This window comes from Procambarus clarkii, chromosome 24 (genome assembly GCF_040958095.1).
Source record: "Procambarus clarkii isolate CNS0578487 chromosome 24, FALCON_Pclarkii_2.0, whole genome shotgun sequence".
Taxonomy (NCBI): Eukaryota; Metazoa; Arthropoda; class Malacostraca; order Decapoda; family Cambaridae; genus Procambarus; species Procambarus clarkii.
Genome location: NC_091173.1, coordinates 30,541,105 through 30,554,556, shown reverse-complemented (window position 1 = coordinate 30,554,556; position 13,452 = coordinate 30,541,105).

Genomic DNA, 13,452 nt, shown 5'->3' with positions numbered 1-13,452 from the left:
AGCACATGACTGTTAAGCTGCCGCCCAGTTGGGTGGGTGTGGAGCACATGACTGTTAAGCTGCTGCCCAGTTGGGTGGGTGTGAAGCACATGACTGTAAAGCTGCCGCCCAGTTGGGTGGGTGTAGAGCAAGACTAGTAATTGGACGACTCACCATAGATGTAAAGTGCCTAGTATGGTGACTTGTGAGCCTCTTGTTGAATCACTTGTGATACAAAGATTATTGATGTGTGTATTTGTGTGGGTGATTGAATATGTATGTGAATGTATATGTATATATGCAATTGACGATCACGAAACAATAATCATTTGTATGCGGAAAATTCCATATTTCATTTCTCTGGATTTACCGCATATGTATATATATGTACATGTATGCATGATTATGTGTACATGTATATATAACATTAATAAGAGGAAATGAAGATGAAGAAATGATAAAAAGAATGACAATAGTGGATAGTAGTAACACACTTAAGAATTATTCAGTAATAAATACAAACTCGTCCTTCACCTATGATAAAGGAAAGTCAACTTGGAAGGATTCAATTTACATGAGATTAAGATTAGGATACAAATATATCTGGCAATACGGAGTTGATGTCAGTGAAAAAGATAAGGAGTGTAAATTATGTAGTATGCCGCACGCCCACACCTTAGAACATTATGTATTAGAGTGTCAACTTATTGATAACTATAGAAATAAGGAAATAAGTAATGTACCACATCAAATTGTATGTGTGATAATGGTATGATAGACAGTATACTTAGGAGCTACAAGCACTTTGCCCCAAGAGTGTAACAATTAGATGCTGTACTTACTACATTAACCTGCAATGTTAAATGGGATTCTTGTAATGTTAATTGTCTATTTGTACTTACTGAATTTGTGCGCCCCTTGAGGGACTTGAAGTAGAGGGGGTAGAAATAGCCTAAGCTACTCTATCCCTTTGAGATGTATTTTTTTCTTGTCTCAATAAACATACTTGAACTTGAACTGTAAATATTTGTGGCTTCCTGACCATAAAGTTACCGCCGCAGAGGGTAAGAGACCGGATGTACCCAGTATACAAGCCGCACTAGCTATTAGTTCATAAAAGCTGACAACTTACCCAGATAAACATTACTTCCTAATTATATATATATATGCAAATAATACAATTAAAATGTTTAAAACGTGATTATATATATGTATCATGTGGACAGTTTTTAATGTAATTTTTTCTCCTGATATTCGGGTTCTTTATTATGCTTCATCTTGAGGCAAAGCCCAATACCTTACGCCATATTGATGCTCTGTCTACAGATCATTCTCTCTCTCTCTCTCTCAAATCATATACATGATGGTTTCCTACACCGCCACACGGGTGCAGCTGCAAGTGCAGTTGCCTCTACCCATCAGACAGAACTATTTGCCTTGCTTGTTACACTAAAATGTGTACAAGTGTGTGTGTCTATGTATGTATTAACACGATGTACTGAACGGGGTGAGAATAGCTTGAGCTACCTCATCCATTTGTGTGTATTTTACCTCAATAAACTTATTTCAATTTCAATTTCAATTCAAGTCTCCAAACTTGATGCATTAATTGTAAGTGATTTTCTATCATCCTGCATTAATTGTAAGTGATTTCTATCATGCTTAATTGCGCGCAACTCTCTAAGACACAATTGTAACATGACGGTGTCTGAAGCTAGACAGAAAACACAACATTATTAGTAATGGTAACATAAGCCATTTCATGTGAATTCCATCTTCGTTGACCTCCGAAACTTGAGGAATGGTCCAGAAAATAGCTACTAAAGTTTAAGTCAAGTGTGAAGATACTTTAGTTGATACTTAGATACTTCCAATAAGTGTAAACATAAGTGCTGACGATGCTACCTTCCTCTATTCAGACCCCAACCCAAACGCACTATATAATAATGAAAATAATAGATTTAAAAAGTCCACTCATGGATGTAAACTAACAAAATCACATCAAACATAAAAAAGACCGACTACTATTTTTGTTCGAAAGTAAATCCTGAAACCAAATTCAACTTCAGATACACAATGTTAACATTAGCAATAATGATTATGGAAAGTTCCTTGACCTATACATAGACAAGAGACTGAACTTCAGCATCCACATACAACACATATGTGAGTGGTGAGAGAGAGAGAAAGAGAGAGAGAGAGAGAGAGAGAGAGAGAGAGAGAGAGAGAGAGAGAGAGAGAGAGAGAGAGAGAGAGAGAGAGAGAGAGAGAGAGAGAGAGACAGACAGAGAGAGAGACAGACAGAGAGAGAAAAGAGACAGAGAGAGAGAGTGAGAGAGTATTCACCTAATTGTGCAGGCGCGGGTTGAGCTCTGCTCATTCGGCCCGCCTCTCAACTGTCAATCAACTATTACTAACTAATTTTTTTTCTCTCGCACACACACACACACACACACACACACACACACACACACACACACACACACACACACACACACACACACACACACACACACACACACACTCACACAAACACTTGATAACAGACTGAACAAAAACCACCTAATTATCGCAGGGGACTTTAATATTGACCTCTGCGAGCCAGAACACCCTACTGCTGTTAGCTTCCTCAACTTATGAATTCCTGCTTCCTCATACCCTTAATCACTAGACCTACTAGAATCACTGATAGCACTGCCACGACTCTTGATCACATCTGGACAAACATAACCTCTCCGCTTACTTCAGGTATAATCACCGATAGCACTACAGACCATTACCCCACATTTCTCTTAACTAACATTAGCAAACCACCTCTTGAGTCAAGAGAGATACGTTTTAGACTACACAATGAAACTGCTATAGACAATTTTATAACTGCTACTGATAATGTCAACTGGGAGTCCGAGTTAGGTAACATAGAGGACATCAACCTAGCAGTTCAATCTTTTCTTCAAATAACTCTTAGCCTTTATAATACCCACTGTCCTATGCTTACAAAACAAGTCACAACCAAAAGGCTTAACAATCCCTGGCTTACAAAGGGAATACTTAAATCTATTAATAAAAAATCAACCAAAAAGTATAGGTTAGGGATCGTCTCCAAAGAATTCTCAAAGAATTACTCATTATTGCTATCTAAGATAATTAGACGAGCCAAAACTAAATACTACGAAGATAAATTTACCCAAATTAAGAGCAACATTAAACAAACATGGAGAACAATTTCACAAATATTGGGGTCAAAAAAGTCTATAAATAACAAACCGACTCTCCTGTCTAATAACGTTGGTCAGCTTTCAGCCTCTGATTCTGCTATTGAGTTCAATAGGTTCTTCTCTTCCATTGGTTCATCCCTTGCTAATGATATTCCATCTTCCAGTACTGACATTAAGGACTATCTTACAGGGAACTATCCCCAGTCTCTGTACCTAAAGCCTATTAATTCCATTGACGTCAATGAGATAATCCTTTCCCTTAAAACCAAGTCTGGTGCCCTTGAGGAGATACCAACTTTAATCTACAAAAAAGCCTCCAGATCTTTAGCCCCTGCTATGGCTTTGCTCTTCAACAAGTCACTTGAACTCCAAACCTTTCCAGATATTCTAAAGAAAGCGAGAGTAACGCCTGTCCACAAATGTGGTGATCTCACAGATGTTAACAACTACAGACCTATATCAATCCTGCCAAACTTGTCAAAAATTTTTGAAAAACTAATCTATAAGCAGCTTTACTCATATCTAGCCAAACTCAATATACTTAGCCCTTGCCAATATGGCTTCAGGCCCCAAAAAAGCACTAACGATGCACTTATTAGTATGCTTAACTCGATTCATACAGCTCTTGATAAAAATGAGTTCCCTGTTGGGTTATTTGTGGACCTGCGTAAAGCTTTCGATACTGTCAACCACCAAAACCTTCTTCTTAAATTACATCATTATGGTGTCAGAGGACACTCCCTACAATACCTCAAATCCTACCTTACTGACAGGCTCCAATGTGTTTCTGTGAATAATACAATTTCGCCCACCCTACCCATCAACATTGGTGTTCCCCAGGGCAGCATACTTGGCCCTCGTCTCTTTCTCATCTACATTAATGACCTTCCAAATGCCTCCCAACACCTCAAACCAATCCTATTTGCTGACGACACAACCTTCATTTACTCCAGTCCTGATCCCCTTACTCTAAATGCCACAGTAAATACTGAGCTAAATAAAGTCCATCTGTGGCTAACTGCCAACAAACTCACCCTTAACATTGACAAAACTTTCTATATTCTGTTTGGCAATAAATCCTCTAATCAAATAAATCTCAAAATAAACAATACCCAAATTTGTAACAAATTAGATGGCAAATTCCTTGGCATTCTCATTGACCACAAGCTGAATTTCCAGGGACACATTCTAAACATATCAAAAAAAGTTTCAAAAACTGTGGGCATTCTTTCTAAGATCAGATATTATGTACCACGCCCTGCCCTGGTGACTCTCTATTACTCCCTTATCTATCCATATCTCAACTATGGTATTTGTGCTTGGGGCTCTACTACCCAAAATCACTTACGTCCTCTATTTACTCAACACAAAGCTGCTATTAGGACAATATCCAATTCTGGCCCCAGACATCACTCGGTACCCCTATTCAAATCCCTGAATATGTTAGACATTAAGTCACTGCACATTCTCTCATGTGTACTATACATATACAAAACGCTAAATTGTAATGCCAATCCTGATCTCAAAAGCTTCATAGAAGGTTGTAACAGAACCCATGAGCACCACACCAGAAATAAATACAGTTTTGATATTCCTAGAGTACGACTTAATCAAACCAGAAATGCTCTACAAATCAAGGGGCCCAGGATGTGGAATGACCTTCCCAACCATGTTAAAGACAGTACCTCTCTCAACCAGTTTAAGTTAAAAACGAAGCTATACCTAATAAATTCCCTGTAACCTACCTTACCTCTCTATTGTCAACCCATGTATGTTTTTTTTTTTTTTGTTTGTTTTACAATTCAACGCTGTTTTAATGTAATTTTCTGTAATAATTTGTAATTGTATTTGTGCTGTTTTTTCAACAATGTTCCCCCCTCTTTTACCTCTATTTTTATTTGTTCTCAACATATTTTATTCTTTTTATCCATTAGTTTTAAGCTTTAGTCATTAATGTTTTTCCTGCCCGAAACGCTTTGCGTAATAGTGGCTTTAGGCATTGTATGTACTAGCTCTTATCTATAAAGCCAACAAACTTTGTAAAATCTCTTTATGTATGTACCTTTGCCTAAATAAAAATTATTATTATTATTATTATTATAACAATAGACCGGGTAAACAAGGATAAACTATTCAACACGGGTGGGACGCGAACAAGGGGACACAGGTGGAAACTGAGTACCCACATGAGCCACAGAGACGTTAAAAGGAACTTTTTCAGTGTCAGAGTAGTTAACGGATGGAATGCATTAGGCAGTGATGTGGTGGAGGCTGACTCCATACACAGTTTTAAATGTAGATGTGATAGAGCCCAGTAGGCTCAGGAATCTGTACACCAGTTGATTGAGAGGCGGGACCAAAGAGCCAAAGCTCAACCCCCGCAAGCACAAATAGGTGAGTACAAATAGGTGAGTACACACACCAGGAAGCAACCCGTAGCAACTGTCTAATTTCCAGGTACCTATTTACTGCTCGGTGACATCACATTAACATTTACAGAGAGTAGGGAATTAATTAGGTATCTGGGAGCTAGTTAACTGTTGTGGGATGTATATCTTGAGGTACTGTATACAATGTTCACAACAGAGTAATGTATAATCATTTCATTGTATACAACACATTGAGAAAGAATGAAGGTTAGATCCGAAAATTATTGTGTGGCTCTCTCATGACTTGTTTCCGGCGCGAAGAGTTGTGAATTTACATGAAAATGTACCAACAAAATCTTGTTACATAGCAGTAGGAGTAACATTTACTCCCTAGGTCCACGAGTCTAGAGCGCTGTCCACTCGGCCACCACCTCCCTTATGAGAGGGAGAGAGTGAGTGTGTGTGTGTGTACTCACCTAATTGTGCTTGGGGGGTTGAGCTCTGGCTCTTTGGTCCCGCCTCTCAACTGTCAATCAACTGATGTACAGATTCCTGAGCCTACTGGACTCTATCATATCTACATTTGAAACTGTGTATGGAGTCAGCCTCCACCACATTACTGCGTAATGCATTACATCTGTTAACTATTTTCACACTGAAAAAGTTCTTGTACTTGAGGTACAAGGGACAGAGACACCAAGGTATTTGAAAGAAGAGACATAGTCTATTGGTATGTTGTCTATCTTAAGTTTTCGTGGTCCACTTTTGCGGTTGCCAATTTGTCTGTTAAATACCTTAGTTTTAGCAGCGTTGATTACAAGACCAAGGCTCTCACAAGCTGTATGTATACAATTTAAGACTGTTTGCATTTTGCGGTGGGTTTTAGTATGCACAAGGATGTCATCTGCATAGCTGATAGTGATGTTTGCCGGACTAGTTGGGATGATTTTAGTAAAGCATTAATTAGAACATTAAACAAGGTAGGACTAAGTACTCTTCCATGTGGGGTGCCTAGTTGCAATTACTTTTAGTTTCACTTTTGTAGCCCTTGGAACAGCGCAGAGGACTTCCGGTTGGTAAGATAGCCTCGTATCCACTGTAATAAAGTCCCCCTATATCCATCTCCGCTTAATTCATACATAATCACTTCCCTATAGCAATATCAAAGCATTTTTTTAAATCAAGAAATGTTGTGTACTTGTGCCTTTTATCTCCCTGAACAGTAAGAAAGGTTTGTGATACAGTTGTGTACACTTTTACCATGTGTGAAACCATTGATATCAGGTGACATGTGCTCTTTAACTCTATACAATAATCTATTTAAGCACCATTCTCTCAAAGGTTTTGCACATGCAACTGGTCAGTGAGATGGGACGGAAAGCATCAGGTTGGCCAGGCTTTGGTACAGGTACCGTAAGACTGGTGGTCCATGATATAGGCAACTGCCCAGTGACATAGCTGGCATTAAACAATTCTAATAATGGGTTACCGGGTACACGATGTAGGAGTCTTAGAATATCATAGGTGATACCGTCCTCACCAGGAGCAGTGCTACTGCCCCTGGAGAGGGCTGCATCCAATTCATAATCTGTATATGGAACATCACATTCATCATGGTTGCTTGCTCAACATGAAATTTATGAGAGAATTTCTGTCTGTGGACCTCGCCTGCAATTTCTCCCCAGTGCTAGCTGGTAGCATTCCAAGGCTGGAAACCTGAGCCCATTTTGCAATTAACTGATTGGCTTTCTGTAGCGGGTTTGGGTGTGAAACTTGTCTACTATTTTTACCACTAATTTTGTTTATGCCTTTCCAGGCTTTGCCCAGGGGGAGTATGCAGGTTAAGTCCACTAACAAAACCCTCCCATTCATTTTTGTCTCAGTTCAGTCATTCTCTCCCTTGCCGCTGCAAGCGCGGCCTGAAACAGTTTTAACATTTGAGGAGTTCTAAGGCTCTTATATGCTTTACCTGTCTGTCTAGCAATTGATTAAGCTCTTTCAGTTTAGCATCATCATAGTACTGGTTGTTGTCTGACCTGTTTCTACCAGTACTTCTTGTGTTTGGCGTGACTCACTATTTTTGATGGCCTCATAGGTATATGGGTACATCCGGTCTTTACCCTCGACACGCCGTCGGTACCTTTATGGTCAGGAAGCCACGGATATTTACAATGGGGCTCGGTCAGTCAATATGATTCCTTTGACATCACTCAACTTATGTATTCTGTTCTCGTATTGACAATTTGAATGATATCAAGAATATTTTGAATATCTTCTGACATAGAGGGTGCTGTAGTTGATTGTTGTTCATGACCTGTCCAGTGGGGTCGAGACTGGTCTCATTAGCATCTCTCAGATTAGTGGGAAGAAATTCTTGCTGCAAGAATGTGTGTTCTCAGAGCTAACTAGGGTAACTAAAATACTTATTTCCTAAATAAATACTTTAATTGTAAATATTTGAAAATATATGGTATGTTTCCGAATTTCTGCCGATATAAATAACCGCTGCATTATGTAGGAATGCGGAGGAATTTCTGATGGAGGAGAAGACAGTTGCACAGCGCGATCCGCAGCGCAGCGCGCGGAGCGCCGCGGGGGGCCTATATATAGCAGAGAGGAGGGGTCATGCGTTCTTTCTTGTTCCAGCCTCGCTCCGCTCACAAGTCTTAGAAAAAATTTTTCCCACCCTCCTCCCCTTCCAATGTTCAGCGGCAATATAACCCTACGCACAGTACTATGTCTTTGTCCTTTATTGTTGGTCATCAGGGGGGTGCAGCGCCGGCCCCTAAGTATTACGCTGTCCGCAGCTACTTACTCTCACTTGTAAGAGTATTGTTAAATTTGTCCTATAGGTGTATTCTACAGCTACTAGTAATTTACCATTTCACATTATGTCTGGGATTTGCCACATTATTTATGTCATGTGTTAGGCCACTATATGCTACTCTTTAAGCCCCGATTCTACTTAAAAATTATGTTAAACGTTTGCCTTACTTGTACCAATAGTTAATAAGGATTCCGCGTTCTTCAGACCATGTTCTATTTAGTTACCGGATATAAGCATATATATTAATGTTATTAAGTCATTGTAGCCAAGTTATACATGTATTTATGCTGTTGTAAAATTATACAAGTTACCTGTTCATTAACATGGTCTGAAAAAATTTAATTATTTTGTTACTACTAAAAAATTAAATAAATAGGTCCCAATGCTGTCGGTGTCTTATTCCTCCGTTATCAGAAAAACATATTGTGGTTTATAATTAAGTTCTTAATAGTGATCCTACTGCATCATAATTTACATAATATCTACTTCTGTTTTGTGTATTAAAATGACTACTTTTTATGTTAATTTATTTCTGTAAATGATGATGATGATAAAGTTCAATAAATGTAAGTAAGAACATAAGAATGAAGGTAACTGCAAAAGACTTATTGGCCTATACGAGGCAGCTCCTCGTATGGAGCTGCCTTTGATAAGTAATTACCAAAGAAGACACCAAGCCGGGAAGGCTGTGTAGCACAATAAAATAAGTCTACTGCTCCTGAAGAGGACGGTATTACTTACAGTTTACTGAGATTAGTCTCACAAGTACCAGGTAATCCACTTTTAGTGTTGTACAGAATGAGTTTAAGTGAAGGAGTATTACCTGATGATTGGACAGTGTCATTGTTCCCATCCCCAAAGCACACTCAGATAATTATAGACCCATATCTCTAACATAATTTTGTCTATTAGCACAGTTTTCGGCGTGAATGCATTTTGGTTCTACAAGGTAGCCAACTCCATCAAAATATTAAATATGTACCCAACTCAATTAACGATTAATCAACCAATTACTCCATGGGATAACTTGGATCTAGCAGTTGATTTTGTAAATGCACCCAAGAAAGATAATGTACACTCTACATTATTAAAACAGTTAACACTGTGAAGCATCACTGAAAGTACTCAGAGTATGGGTAACGATGTGTATCAGTGCTATACCGACGGTTCTGTAGAAGAAGGTGGACGATGTACCGGATGTGCATGTAATATATTTGAACAATCTTCTTTCGTACATACATGAATGAAGCGCTATGCTGAACTGTGTAATTACTATTTGAGTACTGGAACACTTGATGATATATTGAACTTGTACCCTAGATTGACCATGTAACGTATCAATTATACAATAATGTATGTGATGTAACTCTATAACCTGAGCTTGTGAAAGCACCTTAATCACCTTCAGTGATTAAGTGCTTAATTGCACACTAGTTTCTCTATCAGTTATCTCACCTTGTCAGAGTAAAAGAGACAAATATATGTGTATGTATGTGTGTATATATGTATGTATATATATGTATATGTACGCATACGTCTGTGTGTGTATATGTATGTGTATAAAGTATATGTGGAAGCTGGTCAGAATTCAATTTCACCTTTGTAAATGCACGTTAATGACACTATGTAAAAGACACATCGAACACTTTATGTAGGGCATACGTAAATCTGTGTATTTATGTATTTACGTATGTAGCTTAGCCTAGCATTTTAAAAACACTACAATCACCTTATGTGGTTGATTGTTCAATAAATCCCTGAACTATATGTTTAACAAATCTCTAACCCTATCAATGGAGTTAGTTAGTTTAGTTCTTATATTATGCACCCTATACCCATCTTGTGGGCGGTAGTGGAAAGGGTTAGAGTTCATGGCGGACTGAAGAAAATGTATATATGCTGGTTAGCATTGTTAATGTGTGGCCACGTCTGTGGTAGAAAATAATACAAAAAATCAAATAAAGGTATTATTGAAACTTTATAGGAAAACATTAAATCCTAAATATATCTTTAATATTATACTTGAAATATTGTATACTTTGCTCTCTCCATCGTACTTCTGCACCTGCTGGCAAGTGGTTCGGTGCAGTGTGCAGGTGATGTTCATTACTGGGTGAGCTGGCAGGTGGTGCTCACCTGCCAGCTCACCCAACGAAAATTTGGTTTTTAATACACTTACACATTTATTGGGTCTTTCCTTCACCTTCATTCAAGCACTAGGGTATTACAGTAAGTGTTTTAATTATAATATTTATTAACGTTATTATTTTTAATTTTTATTATTATTAGTATTATTATTAACAGGAGAGGATCGAGTGTGTGTGTGTGTGGGGGGGGGGGGGTATAATGGTACACATGTCCACATCCCAATGCCCGCCCTTCCAGGACTGGGGGTGCGGGGGTGTACAATAAACTATACCCACATCCGGCGGCAGCTTGTTGAAGGCGGAAGTGTAGCCTAGAGAGAATTTGTCATATAATTAGTGATGACTCTTATTTTGATTATGGGTCCGTAATCCAGTTAAGCTTTTATTCTTAATTTATATTACAATGCTGGTAAAATACACTTCTTGATGATGAGTATGGAGTACAAATGAACTCATTGTGTACCCAAGTTCAAGTTCAAGTATGTTTATTGAGATAAGCAATAAATACATCTCAAAGGGATAGAGTAGCTTAGGCTATTTCAACCCCCCTCTAATTCAAGTCCCTCAAGGGGCGCACAAATACTGTGACTACAAATAGACAAATAACATTACAAGAATTGTGTACCCTATACTCACAGGATGAATATAGGGTACACAATAAACTACCACTCACATCATGGGTATGGGTTGCACAAGAAACTATCGCGCAGAGGATGAATATGGAGAGCAAAGTAAACAAAGATTCACACGATGAGAAAGGGTTGCGCAATGTCCTATGACTCACAGAATGAGTATTAGCTGCACAATAAACTACAGGTCACAGGATAAGTATGGGTTGCACAATAAATTACAGGTCACAGGATGGGTATGGGCTGCACAAACTACCGGTAACAGGATGAGTATGGGATGCACAATAAATTACGGGTCACAGGATGAGTATGGGTTGCACAAACTACTGGTAACAAGATGAGTATGGGATGCACAATAAATTACCGCACAGAGGATGAGTATAGGGTGCACAAACTGGTTGGGTAAATGGAAATGGTTGGGTACATTTCCTTTCACCTAATGCGACTATTCATGTGTCCGGACACCGGCGATTGTGTGGTATTGGCTATTTATTTAACCATAACTTTGCATTCATTTAATAATTATATTAAGATATGTTTTCCTTGAAATGTAGTTACATTATCGTCTACATGGCTTTATTCTGACATAAAGACCTATGGCGTTACTTTGCATATATGCAAAGTAATTATAAAATTGATTGGCTTGTGTGGAGGCCTTCACACTCCCTGAGCGAGCCATCAAGTAACTATAAAAAGGCATATATCTTAACTTTCAATTCAGTTATATTTATGTCAAAGTATTAACATGCAGCTTATATTTATGTCTTTATGATGACATAGAAAACTTCGTTTATTACAATATCTAGATTAAATTAACATTGATCTTCGGAAGATCATAGTTCCCATATCGGTAAGGAGAGCGTCGGCCATGAAGCCTTGTTTAAAGTATGAATATTTTTCCTCTCTAATAAGGTATAATCTCTGTGATGGATTCACAAAAACTATTTTATATCTGCCTTTCTGATAACATATACAAATATAATCTTTATTTGTGAATATTTGTTAATTAAGCAATATATCAGAGGGCGTGTAGGGTTCGGTGTTCAATGAACGAAAAGGACTGGATCACTGTGTACAGGAGGCTGATATGGCAGCAAACACTCTCCAGGCGACCATATTTCTTGGATAAGTCGCTCCACACAATTGTCGCTTGGACCGTCGACTTCCTGTGGCGTCACCTCTCACATATTTACGTCTAATTTCGTTATGAAATTAGATTATTTCAGAGTAAAAATAGGTTTGATCATGTTCTATGTGTAGCACCAACATTATAGTAAGTAAATATGCCATATTTCTTCATTACTTACGTAATGCTAGGACGATTTGGGTAGTTTTGGCCTGATTTGGGGTGATTGGGGTAATTCTATGGACCGCTTCGGGGAGCTAGTTTATCGGTGGCATTGTTAACCCTCAAACCGCGCATATCATATATATATGATATCAGTGACAAAACCGAAACCGCGCACATCATTTATATATGATTTCATGTCTAGCGCTATAATTTAAACGCCCCGCCTGGGATAGGGGTAGTCATCGGCGAGCCTCGACCGAACATAAACAAACCCCGCCTGGGAAAAAAATCCCGCGTGGGTCCCCTTTGTGTACAGAGCTCAGTTACCCGGCGGACACCATGGCGAGCGCATCACGTTCCGACGACCGACCCCGCTCAGCGAGACGTTCCTCGCGACCTCTGACCGAGGACGAAATTACTTGTCATTTTTCGCCTGCCTATCTACGACCCTTCTGCCAAGCGTTCCCCATACGCCTATCCCTACTATAATTCATCAAGTATCTACCTTTAGAAACACTACCAAGAATCTATCGCTGAAAACATGCCCAAACATAACAACAAGCAATTAGGTAGGGGTGCCTCTCGCTCTGGATCCATTACTCCTAGAGATCTGAATGGAACACTGGCAATGCTGCAACCCTCGCCGATGTTGGTAAACACAGCATCCGCTCCCCCTCCTCACTCCCCCCTTCAACTCACCTCGAATCTCTAGCTGTAGAATTCATTCAATCTATGGCTCCCTGTCTAAACTTCAAACCTCTCAGAAGTAACCCATGGCTTCAGAAACTGCACAACCTTGTGCAAATGCAATCTGAAGCTATTTCGGCCCTCCAAATCACAGTCACCCGACAACAACAAACCATAGAACGCCTCCTTGAATCGTCGACGAACAACAACCAAGAAATTCTCAACTTACAAACTGTTGCAAATGGTGCAATGGATCAAATACATAAGATTCAGGCCGAGGAAACCCTCTCAGCTCAAAGTGACCT